At 43.6% G+C, this 23,301-nt stretch overlaps 2 long non-coding RNA genes across 2 annotated transcripts; one reads left to right on the forward strand and one right to left on the reverse strand.

Annotated features, from left to right (window-relative positions):
* Positions 1-6,106: 6,106 nt before the first annotated feature.
* Positions 6,107-7,663, reverse strand: LOC146833384 (uncharacterized). The gene is made up of 4 exons (XR_014960226.1): positions 7,583-7,663; positions 7,331-7,495; positions 7,106-7,227; positions 6,107-6,518 (listed from the first exon to the last, which is right to left on the reverse strand). It is a non-coding gene; the product is annotated as an uncharacterized LOC146833384 (long non-coding RNA).
* Positions 7,664-8,478: 815 nt separating this feature from the next.
* LOC146833385 (uncharacterized) lies at positions 8,479-10,075 on the forward strand. The gene is made up of 4 exons (XR_014960227.1): positions 8,479-8,564; positions 8,652-8,816; positions 8,920-9,041; positions 9,629-10,075. It is a non-coding gene; the product is annotated as an uncharacterized LOC146833385 (long non-coding RNA).
* The last annotated feature ends 13,226 nt before the right edge of the window (positions 10,076-23,301 follow it).

A 23,301-nucleotide genomic window follows, 5' to 3' on the forward strand; every position in this document is an offset into this window, starting at 1 on the left:
TATGCTGTTCCAAGGTACATTATCGTTGAGACCTGTAATGTGGGTTGAGAGTCTATAGACCCAGCGTTGTTCTTTTTCGAAAAGACGTTCCTGGATGTCGGTTGGGCTGGGGTCTAGTTGTTCAATAACTACCCATGACATGTCATTGGTGGTATGTCCCTTGGCTAGGTAGTGTTCAGTGAGTTTTGTGGTGCTGCGTTTGCAGCGGATGTTACTGCGATGCTCGCAGATTCTGGTTTTGACCTTTCTGGTGGTCATCCCAACATAACGCAAGTTACATGGGCATGTGATGAGGTAGATGATGTTAGCCGAATTACAGTTGGTATGTTTCTTGATTGTCCAGACCTTGTCCTGTTCAAGATTGAGTGTTTTTGTGGCTTCAGTGAGATGACAAATACTACAGTTGCCACATGGGTAGTGGCCTGTTACTTCTGGAAGTCCCCATGCATTCAAAACTGTACTAGGCATGCTCAGTGTCTTTTTTGGCCTGGTCGGTACTAGGCTGTCTCTGAGATTATGAGACCTCTTGTATGAAAATAGAGGTTTTTTCCCATTGTAGTTTGCCTGAGGTAACAATTTTCCAATTGTTTTGAATCAGTTTAGCTACTTGATTAGAGATGGTGTTGAAGGTGGTTACACACGTGAGTGGTATGGTGGTTGACAGATTCATCTTGGGTTCCAAGAGACCTTCACGGTTTTGGTTGCGGGCTCTTTTTTGTGCTTTGTGGATAACTTTGTTTGGGTATCCACGGTTTTTGAGTTTTTTTGTTAGTTCTTCTGATTGGTGTTTGAAATCTTTAAGATCACTACAGTTACGGCGCAATCTGAGGTATTGGCCGAAGGGCAGATTGTCCCTTAGAGGCCTAGGGTGGAAACTCTGGAAATGCAGAAGAGAATTTTTCGCAGTTGGTTTAAAGTGGGTTTTAGTCATCAGAATTCCATCTTTTGCTTCAATTTCCAGGTCTAGAAAGGTGATTTTGGTTTTGCTTGTAGTGTGAGTGAATCGAAGGTTTGGGTCTAGTGTGTTAATCCAATTCAAGAAATCGTTGAGTCTTTGGTTATTACTTGTCCAGATTAAAAGTACATCATCGATGTATCTTTTATAGAACGTGATGTCTTGATTGTAAATTGATTGAGGGTTGAGGATATATAGTTCTTCAAAATTTGACACGTACAGTCCCGCTACACTAGGAGCGAAGGTGCTCCCCATAGACATGTATGTTTGCGCATTGTTCTGGTCTCCATGCAGACTGTATGACAATGTACAATGTGACTGTTTGTGAGGTGCTGAATCCTGCTGCGGGACAGTGAACATTTGGACTATCTGACTGATGTGAGGTCGTACGCGTATATTTCCATTTCATAGTTTCCTGCCCTGTCAGATGTAGTAGGCATTTTTCTGTGCATGTGCAGAGCCAGTTGTGTCCTCTGTTCTGCAGTGTCGGCTATGCGCATTGTACCATGTTGTCGTCAATGTGGGTGTGCTGTTCTTGCTATGTGTGTGTGCTGCAGTGTGCCAAGGGGATCAGGGACAAGATCCTGGGTGATTGTGGGTGTGCAGTGTGCTACGCCTCGTTCTGCATGTGTGCCATTGTGCCTATTTCCCCCGTCCTCCCAGTCCCTGTTGATGTTGTGTCAGGTCCTCTCGAGCTGTGTCCGTACTCCCTACTCCTTGCACCGTCTCCACACTGATGACTGTGGCCTCGATTTCCTCCAGCTCCTCCTGTGTTGCTGGACTGCCACCTCCTGTCGCCGTTGCTGCCTTCCTGTTGGCAGCGGGTTTGTGCCGGGTTTCGGTTGTCATGTCATGCCGGCGCCTCTTGGCCTCCTTGATTGGCCTCCTCGGCACTCCAACTGCATTCCGGGTGGGCTGCTTGTGGGTCAGTTGCTGGTAGTGTTCTGCCTCCGTGACTCTGGTCTTGTTTTCCTGCGGTCTGCACCCCATCTTCCTCTCCCTCTTTTCCTTGGCCTTCCCTGACCCCGTTGTTCCTTGCTGGTGGTCTGTGGGGGTTGTGGGGTTCGCGTTGGCCTCTGCACTGGGTCCGTTGGCTTCCATGTTACTACGTGCTTTGGCTTGTTTCTGGTGTGTTGTTTCTGTCTTTTTTGTGGTGCATTTGCCTGCCAGACGTGTGGTATTTGCAGGCCTGTGGCTGGTTTTCGCGACTTTTAATACCGCGTTGGCCTCGTCGCATCTTTTTTTGCATTCGCGTTTCATATTTTTACGGTGTGGCGTTGGATTTTGCATGGCCATTTGACACGTTATCTGGTGACTATCGCATGCTAGCGCCGCGTTGTGAATACTTGGTTGGCACAGCGTAAGTTTCCCACATTGGGCTGTGATGTTGGAAGTTGCGTTAGGCTACTCTTGCGGTAGTTATCATTCTTGTGAATATACCCCTCTGAGTGCTGTCATAGTTACATAGTTACATGCTTGCCCCAATATGTCTCGCCTTTGGGACCTTATAAGTGTTTAGCGAGAGCTATTGGCTTTGCCAAAGTCTTTAAGCTATGCTGTAGAGCATTGTGGCTGCTGTGCAGTATGTTGAAAAGTAATAATCAAAAAGTGCTATAAGCATTTTTGTTACCTTATATATAACCAAGAAGACATTATGTACTACTGACTGACCCAATGAAAAAAGAATTAACATAGAAAATGACTTCTAGTTTTTTTGTCCTTGCAAGGCTGGCAACTTCTTTTTTTAGTTTATTTTATTTGGTTAAACACAGCATACAGAGTTCCACAGTATTTGTAGAGATACTTTACATCCAGTCTATTACAAGTACTTACATGTATATGTCATTATACAGTTGTCTTTTTCAAACCTGGGATTTGCTGGGTTCTGCCATGTCACAATTGCTGTTGAGTTTTAATGCCTTATATTGGACGAGAGGGACGACCAGGTTCTCCGGTGCCCCATCTCACAGCACTGCATGTTTTTGGCATTAGTATCAAACACATAGGAACAATACAATTAACCTTGCAGTACAAGCATTGCATACATATTGGGTTGTATAGTTCACCATCCGTTTGTGTGGAGCTAAGGTATTGCAGTAGCAGTTCCCAGAAATCCCTAGGTCTAGAGGCCTGTGGTATTTCTTCCGCATACGTATGGGACGCGCGCTGACAAACGGTAGCGGTGACTTAATTATGTAAGGCTCGGTGAGTCCTTCCTGCCCAGCATTAATTTTAGCAGCCCGCTAGCCTCTTTCAGAAACGTCTTTTTTTAAAACTGATTTGCTCACTAGCACATTTTTAACAGTATACGTTTTATTTTACCTCTGATTTAAAGTGTATTTCTCTGTCTTTTTTCTTGCTTTGCTGCCTGCACCCCGGTCCACCACGGGGCTCTTCTGACTGATGTGGAGGGTGCAGGCTGACAGTATTTGTTCAGTGACAGTTAGGGGCGTAGCACCGCGACTAGTGCTGTGCTTGCAGCCTATATGCCAATGTATTACCCGTCCTAGACAAACTAGGGATCTTGTCCCATAAGAAAATTGCCTGTAGATCAATAAGCAACCCTCCTGAATACACGCCACTGACAATCTCAAGGGGCACCCTCCCCAATACTCCTATCCCCCTCGTTAGTACAAGCCAGGACAGTCTGTCCATCTGGTATCTCAATACCCGTTCATTGGTCAAGCATCAATTAGAGATCTTTTATCTCCTAGACACCCTTAAGCCTGATATACTCCTTCTTTCAGAAACCTGGCTAACAGCAGAGTCCACCCCAGACATCTTAGCTGCAATCCCTGACCACTACTATGCTCTCCAGGCCAACAGACTCGAGAGCAAGGTGGGGGGAAGGGTCGCGGCCATTATATTACAGTCACACAAATTTACCTCCTTAACCACTTCTAATATTCCCTCTGTTGACTGCCTCCTTTTTAAGTTCGAATCCAACTGCTCTTCCTTTACCTGTGGATTATTTTACAGACCTCCCTACTCATGCCCAACTTCCCACAACCATTTGGCAACGCGATTGCGGAGTTGGCTATAAACCATGCCAGAGTGATGATCATCGGCGATTTAAATTATTGGCCACATGATGCGCGAGAAAGCCCCCGCTCGGCGGATTTCACTGACCTGTTAACAGGAATGAACTTCATCCAGCACATCAAGGTAGCCATCCACATAAAAGGTCATATCCTGGACCAGGTTTGGACATCCAACCTCGAGGTCACTGACCTACCGATTACCCCCTGCGCCTGGTCTGATCATCACTTTATCTCTTTCTCAATCCCTAATATTCTCTCCACCAAAGCCCCTCCTCAAGATTCCTCGATGGCCAGGAACTGGAGCCGGGCAGATACCTTAACACTCTGCACCCTTTTAGCCACTTCTATGCCCTTTACCCCTCTGTCCAATGGCCACCCGACTTCACTGCACGCACAGGCTGAAAACATCAATGCCTGGCTGGCCTCGGCGAGAGTTAGCCTGGCTCCCATGAGAAGGCTCAAAAACATGCGGCCCCATGACGCCCAGCGATGGTTCACCAACAATCTCAAAGAAATAAAACTCGCCTTGCGCCAAACTGGACGCAAGTGGAGACAATACTATTGCCCAATCAAAAAATCTACCTTCACATCGGCCCTCAAAGACTATAAGAGCGCCATCCTCAGAGCTAAATCAGATTATTTTTCGCTGAAAATCCTGCAATCCACTAACAAAGCTAAAGACATCTTCTCCATTGTGGATGAACTCGTCAAACCTGACCGCGTCACCGCTAAACCCACCCCTTCACAATCCCTCTGTGACTCTCTCAACACTTACTTTATTGACGAAATCACCAGTATCAAAGCTAGTATCCCCAAGGCCACCCTACCCCCCGATCCTGGCTGCCCTTACCGCAATCCTCTCCATCTTGATGTTTTTCCACTGATCACTCGGGAGGTCTTCTTCTCCCTCCTCAAAAGGGTCTGCTCAGGCTCCCCGATGGACAGCTGCCCCCCTCACATCTCTCGGGAGGTCTTCTGCCACCTTCCCAAACCTCCCCTATCGCTCCTCAACAACTCCCTCTCCACGGGCATAGGACCTAATCTCTTCAAGGCTGCGGAAGTTGCACCCATCCTAAAAAAAGTAGGCTCTGACCCTCTTGTACTCAGTAACTTCCTCCCAATATCGCTGCTACCCTGCCTGGGTAAAATTTTGGAGTCCCATGTAGCAAACTGCCTGAGCACATTTGTGGAATCCTCCCACTATCTAGACTCCCATCAAGAGGGCTTCAGGCCTGAACATTCCACCGAGTCCATTGTTCTGGCGGTCCATGATGAACTCAGGAAGGGGGCTGATCAGAACTCCGCGCAGGCACTAGTGCTCCTGGATTTGTCGGCGGCTTTCGACACCGTCAACTACAATTTATTGGTTGATGGAGTCGAGAGCGCCTGCATCCGGGGGCTCCCGTTAAAATTGATTATTTCCTTCCTCAACGATCGCTACCAAGCGGTTCGTAGCTCCAATTTCTCCTCTGAGAAAAAAAGACTGACCTGTGGGGTCCCCCAGGGCTCTTCCCTCTCCCCTCTTCTATTCAATCTATATATTTTTCCCCTGATTTCAGATCTTCGGAAGAGAGAAGTAGTCACATTTAATTACGCTGATGACCTCCAGCTTGTTTTTACCATAGACTTGTCACCCTCCTCCATGGAGAATTTTCAATAGACCATGAATTTCATCAGCAACTGGATGAACTCTAACCAGTTAAAGCTCAACCCTGATAAGACGGAGCTGGTTCTCACAGGGACTTCAGCCAACCCTTGGAACCCCAGCCCACCCTCCCCAGTCAGCTCGGTCAAAAGCCTAGGTATCACAATCAATAGTGACCTCACCATGAAGGCCCAGATTAATTCGGCGGTCTCCATCTGCTTCTTCCACCTGCGAAGAATTCGGAAAATTAGCAGATTCCTTTCCTTTGAAGCCCTTATCCAAGTTACCAGAAGAGAGAAAAGTACCTGCCACAGATTGATAATAAATAAGGCCCTGAACAGGGTCCAGATAGTTAGAAACCACAACCGATGGGCAAACCAAGACAAGGAAAACAACAACAAGACAGGGTCTAGATGAATTTAAGTATTTTAGAAAAAAGTCTTTTTATTTCATCATTATTGTTTGTATAGATGTGAAAATCATTTTTTGAACTTTGACAGTGTAAATTAGCAGAAACAATAAAGAAGAATATCAAAATAATATAGTTTCTATACAGCAAATTACTAATAGTCCCACAAACGCTCCCTCAAACAAACACGCAATCGTACTATCTCGCATTCAACAGCAACATCAAACAACACATAACGTTAATACATACTAATAAAACCATGTACAAGTTGGAATGGTCGTTCCACAAATCATATGCTAAAGGATGGATTTTAAACAGCCCGTAGGGCTAAAAAGCACCAATGAGCACGTTTTAGAGTAGCCAGAAATATGGTTACAGAGAGCCAACGTGCGTTTCGGTGAACAAGCCCCAACAGGGGCTGCACCTTCATCAGGGCTAGGGAGGGCAGAGATGGTGGGACAGGCGCACCTGTAGACAAGCAAAAAAAAATGTTTTAAACAAAAATTGAGGAATACAATAAAGAAAACAAAATATATAAACACATATATAGGGGTACAGGTGCGGGTGTTATCGAAACTCACACAATAAATGCATAATACAGTCTGAGACTCTAATTCAGGGTCAATCAGGGATCAGACTAAACACGATAAATACAATCTGAATTGAATAAATCAGGAGTCATAAAAGGTTTGCCAAAGGTTGGAAGGATTGGATATAGGTTAAGAGAATAGCATTAAAAAATTGGAATAAGGTGCAGAGGGAAGGTAGAACATATGTCTACAAGTGTTTTTTAAGAAAAAGAAGGAGAAAATGAGTACATATCAGTCAACATGCTGTAAGTGAATAAGAATATGGAGAATTTCTCTCTAAATAAAAACATTCACAGATATGTGGGGTAGCAAATGAAAAAATGAAAAGATCCCTGGCAGAGAATAGATGCGTGCTAGGACAACAAGCGAAAAGCGTGGGCCATAGATAGTATAGCCTTATATCCCTTTAGGTCTATGGGGATCCATATGGCTAGTGACGAAGGGGAAAGAAAAATAGATGCTCACTGAATAAGGAAGCCAGCCAAAACCTAGCGGTCAGGGAATAAACGCCAACCAACAGTTATGGTCTTTCTTCTGGGAGATAACAGGTTTCTAATGACAGATGGAGGCCTTGAGCGATACGATATCTAAAAAATTGTAAGGACAACAGTTACAGGATAAACCCCAACGCAAGTCTGTAAACAGGTTACACACAGAACTAACAAGAAAAGAGTGCTACAAATCACCTACCCGTGGGTTATCAAGTGATAAGTCCGAGTTGGAACATGGTTAGTCGTTGACGGGTAAGGAGAGAAGGTTATCCTATAACGGGGCAGAGGATAGGCGTACAGATGGTCTCTCAGTCAGACGGAACTGCTCCGGATTTTGGGAGGTCGGCGGTGAAGATAATTCCGCCTAAAACGGTGCAGAAAAACGATATTAAACCCCCAGTCGGAGTGCGGATAGAACTAAGGGATTCCAAGTCTCAGGGAGAGCACTTACCCAAAACGACTCGCCGGGACGATAGACAAACGAGCTCGAGGCACAGGTCTCTACGGGAGCACAGCGGATGAGTGGCTTCCATGATTGGAAGTATCAACAGGGGAAACACCTTCTTTTATGTCTATGTCGGTAATAGACTGGCCAGTAAAAGGCCGGGGGTGGTAAACACAAGAAAAGGTGATGGACATTGAGGAGGGACAGGAATGGAGGTGAACATGGCGGCCATCTTAGACAGGCGAAAATAGTACCTCAAAGAGACGGCTAGTTCTGGGAAATCACATGGGGATTTGTAAGCGATGGGCTGATGGATATAGAGTGGAGAATAAATAAAAACAAAATAAAAAGACAGAGATAAATCTATCTAGAGGGGGATAGAGTCACAGAGAGTCCAAAACTGAACAAGAGCCGCCAGATCTTAAAAGTACAGTACACAGGCGGGAGAGCCTCGGGAGAGTCTTTCCCCCCCCCCTTCCCCTCCCCTGCATTCGGTTTTATTGGAAATTCTCTCCGCTATCTGCAACTGTTGTTGTTTTTCGGACTCTCCCGAGGCTCTCCCGCCTGTGTACTGTACTTTCAAGATCTGGCGGCTCTTGTTCAGTTTTGGACTCTCTGTGACTCTAGATAGATTTATCTCTGTCTTTTTATTTTGTTTTTATTTATTCTCCACTCTATATCCATCAGCCCATCGCTTACAAATCCCCATGTGATTTCCCAGAACTAGCCGTCTCTCTGAGGTACTATTTTCGCCTGTCTAAGATGGCCGCCGTGTTCACCTCCATTCCTGTCCCTCCTCAATGTCCATCACCTTTTCTTGTGTTTACCACCCCCGGCCTTTTACTGGCCAGTCTATTACCGACATAGACATAAAAGAAAGTGTTTCCCCTGTTGACACTTCCAATCACGGAAGCCACTCATCTGCTGTGCTCCCGTAGAGACCTGTGCCTCGAGCTCGTTTGTCTATCGTCCCGGCGAGTCGTTTTGGGTAAGTGCTCTCCCTGAGACTTGGAATCCCTTAGTTCTATCCGCACTCCGACTGGGGGTTTAATATCGTTTTTCTGCACCGTTTTAGGCGGAATTATCTTCACCGCCGACCTCCCAAAATCCGGAGCAGTTCCGTCTGACTGAGAGACCATCTGTACGCCTATCCTCTGCCCCGTTATAGGATAACCTTCTCTCCTTACCCGTCGACGACTAACCATGTTCCAACTCGGACTTATCACTTGATAACCCACGGGTAGGTGATTTGTAGCACTCTTTTCTTGTTAGTTCTGTGTGTAACCTGTTTACAGACTTGCGTTGGGGTTTATCCTGTAACTGTTGTCCTTACAATTTTTTAGATATCGTATCGCTCAAGGCCTCCATCTGTCATTAGAAACCTGTTATCTCCCAGAAGAAAGACCGTAACTGTTGGTTGGCGTTTATTCCCTGACCGCTAGGTTTTGGCTGGCTTCCTTATTCAGTGAGCATCTATTTTTCTTTCCCCTTCGTCACTAGCCATATGGATCCCCATAGACCTAAAGGGATATAAGGCTATACTATCTATGGCCCACGCTTTTCGCTTGTTGTCCTAGCACGCATCTATTCTCTGCCAGGGATTTTTTCATTTTTTCATTTGCTACCCCACATATCTGTGAATGTTTTTATTTAGAGAGAAATTCTCCATATTCTTATTCACTTACAGCATGTTGACTGATATGTACTCATTTTCTCCTTCTTTTTCTTAAAAAACACTTGTAGACATATGTTCTACCTTCCCTCTGCACCTTATTCCAATTTTTTAATGCTATTCTCTTAACCTATATCCAATCCTTCTAACCTTTGGCAAACCTTTTATGACTCCTGATTTATTCAATTCAGATTGTATTTATCGTGTTTAGTCTGATCCCTGATTGACCCTGAATTAGAGTCTCAGACTGTATTATGCATTTATTGTGTGAGTTTCGATAACACCCGCACCTGTACCCCTATATATGTGTGTATATATTTTGTTTTCTTTATTGTATTCCTCAATTTTTGTTTAAAACATTTTTTTTTGCTTGTCTACAGGTGCGCCTGTCCCACCATCTCTGCCCTCCCTAGCCCTGATGAAGGTGCAGCCCCTGTTGGGGCTTGTTCACCTAAACGCGCGTTGGCTCTCTGTAACCATATTTCTGGCTACTCTAAAACGTGCTCATTGGTGCTTTTTAGCCCTACGGGCTGTTTAAAATCCATCCTTTAGCATATGATTTGTGGAACGACCATTCCAACTTGTACATGGTTTTATTAGTATGTATTAACGTTATGTGTTGTTTGATGTTGCTGTCGGATGCGAGATAGTACGATTGCGTGTTTGTTTGAGGGAGCGTTTGTGGGACTATTAGTAATTTGCTGTATAGAAACTATATTATTTTGATATTCTTCTTTATTGTTTCTGCTAATTTACACTGTCAAAGTTCAAAAAATGATTTTCACATCTATACAAACAATAATGATGAAATAAAAAGACTTTTTTCTAAAATACTTAAATTCATCTAGACCCTGTCTTGTTGTTGTTTTCCTTGTCTTGGTTTGCCCATCGGTTGTGGTTTCTAACTATCTGGACCCTGTTCAGGGCCTTATTTATTATCAATCTGTGGCAGGTACTTTTCTCTCTTCTGGTACTCGTCGATTCCCCTGGTATACCTGCCCGCATCTTATTTCAGGGGTCCCCCTTCTTAGTGGACCCTTATCCAAGTTACCCTGGCCTTAGTAATGTCGTGTATCGACTACGCCAATTCACTGTACGCCGGAATTCCTGCATACCAATCGCACCGGCTTCAAATGGTACAGAATCAAGCCGTCTGGCTTGTTTACGGCCAGCCAAAACCTCACCACGCGAAACCCCCGCTCAGGAGTCTCCATTGGCTCCCAGTGACCCAGCGCTGTCTCTTCAAACTTGGCTACCTGATCCACAGAGCCTTGTTGTCCCAAGGACCTGTTTTCATTGCCACCAGAATTCAGCGCTATGCCCCCTCTCGTGAGCTACGTTCTTCCAGCTTGAATCTACTGACCCCTTGTTCATTCAAGCGTAAAAAACATGGTGGTCTAAGATTTTCGACCTTGGCGCCTCAATTCTGGAACACCCTCCCCCCCGAATTACGTCAAGTTCCCTCGTATCTTCAGTTCAGGAAATCCCTTAAGACTTGGCTCTTTTCCCAGGCCTTTAACTAATTAATTCTCACTACATCTGTCTACGCATTCCGTCTAAAGCGCCAAGAAACCGCTGGTGAACGTGCGCTCAATAAATAATTTTATCATATCATATCATACGTTTCCAGTTGCACCTTACAATAGGTCTGGTCTGTGATCCAGTCCTTGCTTTGTGGTGTTCGCCTGCTTCCCCATCTTTGGGGTATGAGCCTTTTGGATAATAGCAATGCCACTGCTAAGAGTTTGCGTCGTGTAGCGTGCTTAATTTTTTTAATATTCCTAGTAGACAGACTAAGGGTGTATTGGGTATCTAGTCTTCTAACATAGCAGTGAGGATATCGGTTACCTCTTGCCAATATTGTTGGAGTCTTGAGCATACCCATGCCATATGTAAAAAATCTGCCCCTGGGGCATTACATCTATGGCATCTGTCATCTTCTCTGAGGCCATATTTGTGTAGTTTCACTGGTGTGTAGTACGATTGCTGTATAAATTTGTAATGTATGATGCGCAGATTACAGTTCGACGTAAGCATTTGCATCTGGGCGCAACTATACTCCCAGTCTGCTTGGACAATGGGAATTCCTAGTGTTTCTTCCCATCTCTGTAGGGTCTTTTCTTGTGCTCGGTATTACTCCCTTTGGGCCGCAGTATAGAGGTGAGTGACCAGGCGTTGGCGTGTTGGTGATGTTAAAAGAATTTGTAGCGCATTGTGTGTCGGTGGGTCATTGGGGAATGTGGGGTAGGGTTCTTTCACTGCCATCCGTAATCTGAGGGACGCAAATATTTTTAAGGGTGTATGGTGTGCGTTTAGTGAGACGTCAGTTGATGCTATGAAATGCCCGTTCCGGAATATGTCACCCATGGCGCTGAGGCCCATTTCTTTTAGTAGTTTCATAATTTTCTTTTCTTGTATCACCGTTAGTTCCTGGGTGATGCGTCATGGGCAATGCTGGTGCATATGTAGGGAGTTTATGAGCTCTTTTCACCAGCGTATGCCATGTCGTTGATGTGCAACATACTGGATTTATTTCAGCTCTCAGGGTGCTGCGTCTCGGTTCCAGTATATAGGTGACGCTATCAAAGTCTACTGCTATGAGCTGTATATGTGCGTGCGGATGTAACCAGTAATGTGCGTGCTGTGCTTACGCACAGTAGTAGTATAGTTGCAGATCTGGTGCGCCGAACCCACCCTGTATATATGGTCTGGTCATTTCTGCCCATCCCACTCTTGCATGTTTGCCCGCCCATGGCAGCCGGAGCATGGAAGCACGCAATTTATTGAATACCTGTTGTGTAGGCTTGACCGGTATATTCATGAATAGGTAAAGGAAGTGCGGCAGTACCACCATCTTTTGTATAGCTATCCTAATACCTAGATACTTCACTGGATCCGTCTGCCACTGCAGCGGGTAGTCCAACGGGGGTTGCACTGTAGTGGGTGTGAGCGGTATCACCACTGATTTATTCCAGTTAATACTGAGGCCTGAATAGTGCGGCAGTACCACCATCTTTTGTATAGCTATCCTATCCGCCAGTGACAGCAGCAATCTAATCCATTTATCTATCTGATCATTTAGTTTCGACATGGCTCTTCCGTAGTTTTCTCTGAGTAAAAGCTCATGATCTCGGTGGATCCAAATGCCTAGATACTTCACTGGATCCGTCTGCCACTGCAGTGGGTAGTCCAACGGGGGTTGCACTGTAGTGGGTGTGAGCGGTATCACCACTGATTTATTCCAGTTAGACTGAGGCCTGAATAGTGGTCGAAGCGTATATATTCTCTAATGAGTTTATTTAAGTTGTCTGCCGAGTGACATGTATAGAGGACCACGTCATCAGCGTAGAGCGATATACGGACTGGTCGGAGTTCTAATTGCAATGCGGTATGTGCGTGCTTTTGCCGGATCTTACAGGCTAACGGCTCCAATGTAAGAGTAAATAGGAGTGGCGAGAGTGGGCATCCCTGCCTTGTCCCCTTACATATTTTTATAGGGTTGGATATACTACCATTAAATCGTATTCGTGCACTCAGCTCCATGTACAATAGCATTATCCAGCGTAGGAGTGGTTCAGGAAATCCCATTCTCCGCAGTACAGTGAACATAAAAGGCCATTCGACAGAGTCGAACGCTTTCGCTACATCGAGGAGATCCGCAGCGGCAGGCAACTCCGGATCCAAATGGTGAAACATGGTGAATATGGTTCTCAGGTTTTGCGTTGTGGATCTAGTTGGGATGAATCCAGATTGATCTGGCAGATACAGATTGCGCATTAAGGGTTGTATTCGCAGTGCAATGATTTTGACCAGTATTTTTGCGTCTATATTTATCAATGATAATGGTCGATATGACTCACATCTAGTGGGTTCTTTATCCGGCTTGAGAAGCGTCACTAACATAGCTTCCTGCGGTGATGGTAGCAGTGCCCCCCCTCATAGACTTCCTCATAAATTGCGGCAAGATGGGGATTAAGCAAATCTCTGTATTCCTTATAGAACTCCCCAGGTAGCAAATCCATTCTGGGGGCTTTATTGTTTGGGATGGAGTTGATCGCCTCTCTGATCTCATCCTCTGTGATAGGATGACAGACGTATTCTCTGTGAGCATCTAAGAGCCAGGCTAAGGCGATGTCGTCAAGGTACTGGTTTATCTCATTTTTCTCTGTAGAATATAAGCGTGTGTAGTATTTCGAGAAGCAGCCTATAATAGACTGGGTATCATAGTGAGGTATGTCGTGTTCGTCTAGCATTTGTGTTATGTAGGTACTTGGGTGCGCAGAGCGTATCTTACTGGAGAGTGCTCGGCTGGGAAGTCCTACCACCCCATAGTTACGTGCTGCTGATCTACGTGAGATGTATTTTACCTCACTGTTTGCAAATTTGTGGTATGAGTTCTGTTTGTTCCTGATGTCCGCTAGTATCTTTAGGTTCTGCATGGTAGTGTAGTCTAATTGTTTAATTTCTAGTTCTACCTTAGACAGCTGTTGTTGGATGTCTTTCAGTATGCCTGCATGTTTCCCTATACAGTAGTCCCGGATTGTAACTTTGAATGGTCCCCATAGCGTTCGTGTGCTGGTCACTGAACCCACATTGTTCCCGAAATAGTCGGGGATGGCCTGTTTCACGTCTAGTTGGAACACCTGATCCAGCAGCGCACTCTGTCAGAGACGCCAGGTGAACTGTCTAGGGGTATGCGGGGGAGGGGCAGTCCCAAACAGAACGGTGCGTGGTCTGATAGCGTTTTGAGCATATGTTCTATTGAAGTTGCCCATGTGCCGACGTCATGGGTAGCTATCCAGAAGTCTATTCTAGACCATGTGTGATGGGTCGTGGATATGCATGTACCTTCTCTGGGTCCCGGGTGTCTCATGCGCCATATATCTGTAATTTCATACTTTTCCATACCATCCCAAAGTGCCTTAGCCGACTGTTTCCCATACTTCTCGTTACCTGTGGATCTATCCTGTGTGGAATCTATACACGTATTAAAATCCCTCCATACTACCGCCGACGGGTGGAGTGCACGCATCTTGGCCCAGATTTGTGTAAAGAAGGATGGGTCATCCGTATTCGTCCATAGGTGTTGACCAGGGTCAGAACCGTCCCTCCAAAGTTGCCCTAAAGTATGATGTAGCGCCCTTGGTCATCAGCAGCCGAGCTTACTAATGTAAAGGGTGTCCCACGCTTAATGAGGATTAATACCCTCCTGGCATAATTAGAGTATGAGGAGGCTACGCGGTGTACCGCCCATTTCATGCCTATTCTGCCGCCTGTGGAGTCAGTGAAGTGGGTCTCTTGGATACAGGCTATATCCACTTTATGATGTTCCGAATTTTCTGTGGGTTGTGCAGGCCCCTTACATTCCAGGTCATGAGTGTTAGAGTTCTAGTGTTCTGCATCCTAGTGGTCATGATGTGTCTGAATCAGTGCAGTATACATGTTATATTCGTGTGTATCTTTTTCACACATTTCGTGTAGTGCCTCTGTCGCCATATGTCCAACCATTTTTCAAAATTTTCCCCCCTTCCCTCCCCCACCCATTCTGCCATTCCAATTATGGCAGAGACAGTCCCCTGACACTTGTCCCCCTTCCCCTCTTCCCATAAAGGTCCCCTTAAGTAACTCGAACTTGGTGTGGTGCACACTGTGTGGCGAGAGCTGCCTGCCGTATACCCCGGTGAGATGTCACACGGGTGGTCGCTTCCGCGTTAAATGAAAAGACAAGTGCATCGTAACCTGTTATTGGTAGTTCACCTGACGGTTCTACTGTTTCTATCACAGTCCCAAGTTGACGCCACACTAAAGTACTTCCCATCTGTATTTCTTACACCGTAATGCCAACTTTGTCATATGTACGAAGTCGCCGAAATCTTTTGATGGAGCATCGATACACAAAGGTACTGTACCTTGCAACAACTGTGGTAATTGCAATAATATTATCAAGGGGAATACCATTCAGCATCCGACACGTGGATCCAACATTAAGCTATATGTGACAGCAACGTGTGATTCCAAAAATCTTGTATATATGTTGAAGTGCCCTTGTGGCCTAGTATACATTGGCAAAACAGAAAGGAAAATCAAAATTCAGTTGAATGAACACAAGAGCAACATCCGCAACAAAAACGCCAAATCTGCTGTAGCGATGCATTTTAATGATCACAAACACAACATTTGTCAACTAAGGTTTCTGGTATGCGAAACAGTACCAATCAAAGAAGGCAGAGACAACCGAAAATTTACTTCAAAGAGAGACCGCTTGGATTTATCGAATGAACACTTTAGTACCTCATGGACTCAATGACCGCGTTGAATTTAGTTGCTTTATTTAAATAATCTGGTTCCTTCTAACTTTACTTCACAACTTAATTCTTACTACCTCCACAGCATTCATTGGTTCTCACCAACGATATTTTGAATTGTATCTTCTTCTGATCCCTTTTTTATCTTTTTCTAACATTTTTTTAATCATTGGTTTTATTTCAGCCATTTCCTCATCCTTTTTTCTTTATCCTAGTTTGAACCTTCATTACATTTTGATCACACTGTCTCATCACTTCCACTTTTACTGTCTCCACAGATTTTCAGTCTTACTGCATCCTCTCACTTTTTCTTTTTCTTATTTCTCTCAATGTAACTTTATTGACATTTCTGTTACACACCTATAAATCTCTCGCGGACTATTTTTTGGTTACTCCTCCTTGTACTGGTTAACATTTTCATTTGAATGACAACAGTTCCATTCTGTTAATTACGTTTACTGATATGATTGTTTCTTTCAATCTATTGCTACCGTTATCTTGTTTACCTTTTCAATATGGCCACCACAGGAACAGCCCTTCACACACTTTCTTCTTCCTATTTATAATCACCGGCTAAAATGGCCGACACGAAGACTCATTCTCCAACTGGAGCAAGCCGCACGCTCTCCTTGGTTCGGTTTAGGTACGTTTGCTTTATCACCATTATTAATTTGCTTTATCACTCTCATGATTTCCGTCACTGGGTTCTAAATTATTGATTAGTGGCAATTACATTCTGCGCATATGTAGTTTCCATGCAACTAGTATTCTTAAATTTTTCCGTGTCGACGTTAGACAACGGATCGGCATCTTTTCACGGTATAAGGTTTATTTATTTATTTTTTATCACTTTTTAACTTCCATTACCATTCACCTTGATTTAATTCACAAAACTTCCATGACACTTACTTTCCTCCAATAACACACGTTTTCTGCGTGTCTTCAATAGCCACCTCAATACTAACACCCTTAATGGTCGCTTCGATTTACTCCTATATCTTTTTACGTCTTTTCAGGATTCCTCCTGACGAAGGGTATCTCATACCCGAAATGCATTGAGGCTTTTCCTTGAACATCGAATTATTGAATTGTTTACTCTTTTGAGATGCTCATGACTACAATGAAGACTATCTCGTAGTGGATTACCACTAATAAAAAATGTCAACCCTACCCCTTTGAAACATTTTGATTGACCTACGACATCGTCGCTACACAGTGGCTGTGCTATAGGAGGGCTACTAAACAGTGAGAGCAGAGCACTCCTAGTTTACTCCTTAACCCTTAGGTTCAATCTAAATGATATAGGTGCTGCAGCGCAATGCCTGCTGTCTATCAGGCATAAAGAAACTAGAAACAATGAATCAATCACCTAATGATTGACGCTGCGCACTGTGCTAATTGTGAACTACGTCACTGAATGAATAATCTCAGTTCGCAAAAATTTACAAGGAATCAACAATCAAAAAACATCCAACACAGATACTCGTTTAAACATATATTTTCAACATATATGCTAGCAACGGTTTCAAATAAATAATAATGACATTAGTCATGTCTCAACATTTTTACAGAGAATGGTAAACAACTGTCATGAACAATACACAATATAATATATGAACATGCCACATAATGTTTCATGAGATCACGTAAAAATGCTTGTGATGAGCCCAATGCATTTCGGGACTTGGTTGTCCCTTCGTCAGGGGCGTTCTGTGGAATAAATACATAATATTATACATACAATACATTGTTACCCTATTTTCACAGGAAAGATACATAGTGACAGATTACTTGATTCACATGGTCCTGATGAATACAACCGTGATGTTTTATGTTAATCAATCAACGTTTCTTTTTTTAAAAAAAGATAACCACGAGTCTAACCAGAGGGAATACCATCACCCAACAGTGCACATGAAAAAAGTTTTTTTAAAAGACCATAGCTCCCAACGAAAACATTTAGAAATCAGAATGAGTAAAACAAAAATAAAAAATCCAGAAAAAATGCTCAGAAAAACTATGTGTATTCGACAAATCGATTGAATAAATAATACTGCTAGCTCACCTCAAATATTATATAGGTGTGGCTTTGATGAAAAATGGAACGGTATAGGCAGGTACACTGACACTGGAAACCAAAAGAAATGACTCCATGAACACAAATGCTCAAACCGACCTTCACACTGGTGAGTATTGCTATATAACATGAACTTACCCCCAGTAAACAGGCGGAAATGTAAATATTGGAGCGGGTAATGCAGCGTCTGAATATCTCTAACGGCATGTGAACCCGACGTAAATACTTCGTCTTCAGTAAGACATTCTACAGACGAAATGATAACAAAAGAGAACGTAAGGAGTATTAACTGTTAGATTCCGCTTTTATAGCTAAGATGTAAAGACCTGCAGCTCAATTTAAAACGAAGAATACAACTTACTACAAGTGCGCGACGGAGTGCAATCAGCTGCTGACAAGCGGTATCCTCTCTTCAGCATGAAAAGTTTTCGACTAGCGAAAACCGCGCCAAATTTAAACCCGTTACGATGACTGAGCCAATGAGAGGCTTATGATCATAGACAGAGGACTGACAGGTAGCGCCATAATGCTTTACGTTAAAATGATATTGTTTACCCAACGCCGCGATGTGTTGAAATACTCTAAGTCACCTAATGAGGACTTCCATTTGAATCAAGTGAATAAGGCTAAAAAAATAACTCGCACGTGATGTTTTCACCCGTCGGGATGATACGAAATATCAACAACGAGTGGAGAATGTGGGTAGTGATGTCACTTAAATAAAACGAAAAAATGAGATAAAAAAATGATAATGACACGAGTGAAAGCGTTCATATCAACCGAACGTACATGGGGTAATGCCAAATAAACAAAATATGATAACAATGGATAAAAAGGCAACAAAGCATGCCAAGCAGATTTTAAGTTCCAATAAATGCTCCACACCGTAGGCAATTGTAGCCATTACACGCTAGTCAATAAAGTTCTAAGGCATTGATGCAAAAAAAACAATTTAAAAAGGAAAAAGAAGAGTCAGCACCAACATGTGAATAGTAAGGAAAATAGTAATGAATATAAATAATAGTAAAAAAGTAAAAGTGATATAAAGACACTCAATATGGTCAGTAATAAAAACAAACAAGCATTGGTTAAAACAATCCTCGGGTTTCAAAAATCCTGTGAAATGACAAACATGGAAATTGGAAACACATTTGCATAACAGAGACAAGTCATGGTGATGCTAGAATTCATACGCTTGACTAAAAGGGTTACCGCAATCTATGAATAAGTGTAATTATAAGAAGCATGAAAGATCTAAACGATCATTAAGACCACTAGGGGTCAATGTCTGAAGTTTCTGAATCCAAAAGAGCTCTCTACGTAGAAGAACATTTGTAATGTCCATTCCGGGTTTCACATCCATAGACTCAATGATTTGAAACCGTAGTTGGGAAATCAAGTGTTTGGCTTCTAGCCAATGCATGGCTAGACTGGAGGTGCTGTGCTTATTCCTGATTCTGGACTTATGCTCAGTGATCCGTGTTTTTATTTTCCTTTCAGTCTTGCCTACATAGGCTTTGCCACAAGGGCATTTTATGCAATAAATGACATGAGTTGTGTTGCAATCACTGTTGTGACGCAAAGGAATGTTTAAACCAGACATGGGATGGGTTAAAGTGTTCCCAGTGATGACATTATTACAATGAATACATGCGTGACATTTACGGGTCCCATGATAAGTAGTAGATTTATCCATGGTTTTAGAACATTTCAATAGGTTCCGCAAATTTTTGCCTCTTTGATAAGCAAATATCGGTTTTTCCAGATACAGTTGTTGGAAATCCTGTTCTTGTTGTAATAATTCCCACCGTGATAAGATGATACTCTTGATTTTGGATGAAGATGTTGAAAAATTACTGACAAATACCAATCTGGTTGAAGAAGTCTTGGGTTTCTGTTTGAGTAAATCAGTCCTCGGGATAGATATGGCTCGTGTGAGACAAGTTTGTAGAACCTCTTCGGGGTACCCTCTTGCTGAAAATTTCTCAACAGTTGTTTGGAGTTGTAAAGTACTGTTATCAGGGTCAGAACAAATGCGACGTATTCTTGTAAATTGAGACATTGGCAAATTGTTGATTAGATGACGTGGATGAAAGCTTGTGAAGGATAGTAAGCTATTGCGATCAGTGGGTTTGTGGAAAACAGTTGTGTGAAATTGATTCATGGGTGATTTAGTAACTTGTACATCCAGATAATGAATAGAATCCTGCTGAATGTTGTAGGTCAACTGAATATGGGTATGTTGACTATTAAGTGTCTCTATCATGGAAATGAAAGACTGTTTTGAGTCGCCCCAAATTAGAAAGATGTCATCTATGAAGCGACAGTAGAGACGAATTTTTGACCACCAATCCGGGTTAGAAATGATATGTTCCAGTTCATATTGAGCCATATAGATGTTTGCATAGGCAGGTGCTCCTGAAAAACCCATTGAAGTGCCATTCAGTTGGGCATAAAATTTGTCTTGATATTGAAAGTAGCTATTATGTAAACAGAACTTCAAAAGTTGCAGAATCAGGACCTTCTCAATGTTCACATCTTCCATTTGGAGTAATGCCCATTCTACTGCTTCAAGACCAGCTGCATGGGGGATGGAGGTGTAGAGCGCTGTAACATCTATGGTGCATAAATATACAGAATCCAATGATCCAATTGTTGTTTGTTGAAGTAGTTGTAAAAAATGAGTGGTATCCTTGATGTAGGTTTGCCAGGCTTGTACAAACTTTTGAAGAAAATAATCCAAAAATCTCCCAATAGGGTCAAAAATAGATTTACATCCAGAAACTATTGGGCGGAACGGAGGGTCTTGAGGATCCTTATGTATTTTAGGAATCATGTACAAGTTGGGCCGTTGTGGGTTAGTAGACAATAGAAAGAGACGTGTTTTATTGTCAATCCATGTTTGTTCAAGAGCATCATTGAGAATAGACTTGAGTAGCTCCAAAAGCTGTAGTGTGGGATCACCTGCCAGTTGTAAATAAGTGTTGGTATCAGAAATGTGTGACAGGACTTTGGAGTGATAATATTCTGTATCCATCAACACTATCGCCCCACCTTTATCCGCCGGCTGAATTGTGATCGACGGATTCTGTGATAGTTTGGACAAAATTAGTCGTTCATGTTTAGACAAATTGTTGTGATGTTTTGGTTTGTAGTTAAGTTTTTCCAAATCTTTATTAACCAGCGTCTCAAAACTATCCAAAGTTTTGTGCGTTGTTGGTGGCATGAAGGTGCTCTTAGGTTTAAAAGGATGATGCGTGAAACTCTCATCTGGTGTAGTCTCAATTTCAACTTCATTGAAAAAATGTTTCAATCGTATGGTTCGCATGAATCTATAGAATTCACCTTGTGTCTGCAAATGGTTGGTATGTGTCGTTGGAACGAACGAGAGGCCGCGTCCCAAAAGGGATTTCTCTTGATAGGAAAGACTGTAAGATGATATATTGATGACTAGGTCACCGTTTTGCCGCTTCGCAGAGCTTTGCCGCTGCTTTCCTTTCCCTCTCCTGGTTTTTCTTGCGGAGTAGATTTGGGTATCTCTTTGGTGGAAGGTGGACGTCCTTGGTCCGCTGCCTGTGACAAAAAAGTAGATGTAGACGATGTTGAAGCTGAAGGTGTTGTACTCGTTGATGGTTGATCCCCCGATGTGGTGGAACCTGACGGACGAGCTGTATGTAATGTGGATGCCGGTGTACGGCTGGTGGTGGTCTCTTTCTCTGACGCTAAACTTTCATCTGAAGTTGTGGGTGTCTTCTTGGTATCAAATCTTTTGCGAGTGTATATCTCTGCCCACGTATAAACCTCATTAAGTTTATAGTCAATAGTATCGCGTCTATACTTTCGTAGTTTACCTTCTTGGAGTTCCCTCTCGTATCCATCTAATTTCTGGTTAAGAATCTCCAGATGTAATCTCCAAGAGTCCGCTTCCATACGAAACTCTAATTCTGTTTTTAAGGAGGTGATTTCATCCTCTAAGTCTTTAATTGTTTTAGACAATTCTTCAATTATAAGGAGAATGAGATCCAGTGAGCACTTATTAAGGATTGAGTACCACTTCTCCATAAAGCCTGTATTCAAATGAAAACGAAATAGCATCGGTTTAATAGCCAAGCGTAGTCCACGTGGAATTCTCTTTGCTTTATGGTATTGAACAAGCGTAGAAGCATGAAGTCTCTGGTTAAGCTGTCGCCTGGTAATGAATTCCAGTTGACGCAGTTGTTGTGTAATTGACCCACCATGTGAATCCGTAATCTTCTATAGGAGGGACACCACACTTTGTTGAGTGGTGCAACTAGAACTTTGTCATATGGGCATACAGTTAGAGGTTTATCACTTATCTGTGTCCGTCAGAGCGCTGTTCAGTGTGCCATTGTTCATGTACATGTCTTTTTCACACACTTCTGGGGGTCTTTCTTTTCATCGATATCAGAGGTGTGATCTTGTTCATCTGGTTCTCCTCTTGGTGATTTCCGCCGCAGAGTCTGAGAGCCTTTCTTGCGTAAATACTGGGTAACATCCTTGGGATCGTTGTATATTGTTGTTTTACCGCCATCAGTAATTCTTAACCAGGCCGGGTATATCATAGCATACTGAATCTGTTGTTCACGTAGTTTCTTTTTGACCACCATGAATTTCTTTATCGCCTCCTGCACCTGTGGAGTAAAATCAGGGTAGATAGATATTTCCACTCCTTCATGTTGCAGGTTTCCCAGCTCTCGAGCCCTGCAGAGTGCCGCGTCGCAAACTCTATAGTTCAGCACTTTTGCGATTATTGGTCATGGTCTGGCCCTGGGAGGTGGCAGAGGCGCCAGCGATCTGAGCGCTCTTTCTATAATAAAGTCATCTGAAAAGGTTGCTCTGCCCAGGAGGGTTATTAATAGCGTGTCTATGTAGTGTTCCATGTTTCCAGTATTTGTGGATTCTGCTATTCCCATGAATCTAAGGTTATTGCGGCGTGAGCGCGCTTCGAAGTCCTCGGACTTCGCTGCCAGCGCTGCAAGGGTTTTTTCCATTTTTCCATGCTTGACTTCCATTTGTTGCTGCGTATCTTAAGCCTCTGATATCCGATGCTCTGCCATATCTATTCTCTCTGTATGCCTATCCAACCGCTCAGACATGCGGTCCACTCTGTAGGTCAGTGCATCTATCTTGACATCTATATTTGATAGGGAGGTTTGAATTGTCGAAAACATAGCATGGAGTTCGCCACTGACTTCTGTGCCCGTGGCAGTCGTGACCGCCTCACTGGTTTGCGGGGTATCTGTTCTCGCCTCTGGCATCTTTTTGGGTTGGTCAAAGTGTATCTTAGGTTGTGTTTTGTCTCTTTTCCCCATACCGCACGCTGTTCATTGGTGGTATCTTCCCGCCAATCCGGTAGCTCTACGTCGCGCAGTTCCTGGGCTCTAGAGGGGTTTGTCCATGTCACACACCCCGGTGGAGGCCCGATCCCTTTCAGCGCCCTTCAGCCCAGCTCCAATAGGAGCTATCCCCTCGATCCGTAGCTGACAGGCGATGGTGCAGTCTATATGGTGGGGGGATGCCTTGTCGTCTCCGGTCTGTCTCCGGTCCCTAGTTGCACAAGATTGGGTTAGTCGTTTGCAGATCCTGTAGAGCAGGGGCACGTTGATGTTTCACCAAGTGTGGTGTGTGGGCCAGGACTCATATTTCCCCG

Source organism: Triturus cristatus, chromosome 4_2 (genome assembly GCF_964204655.1).
Source record: "Triturus cristatus chromosome 4_2, aTriCri1.1, whole genome shotgun sequence".
Classification (NCBI taxonomy): Eukaryota; Metazoa; Chordata; class Amphibia; order Caudata; family Salamandridae; genus Triturus; species Triturus cristatus.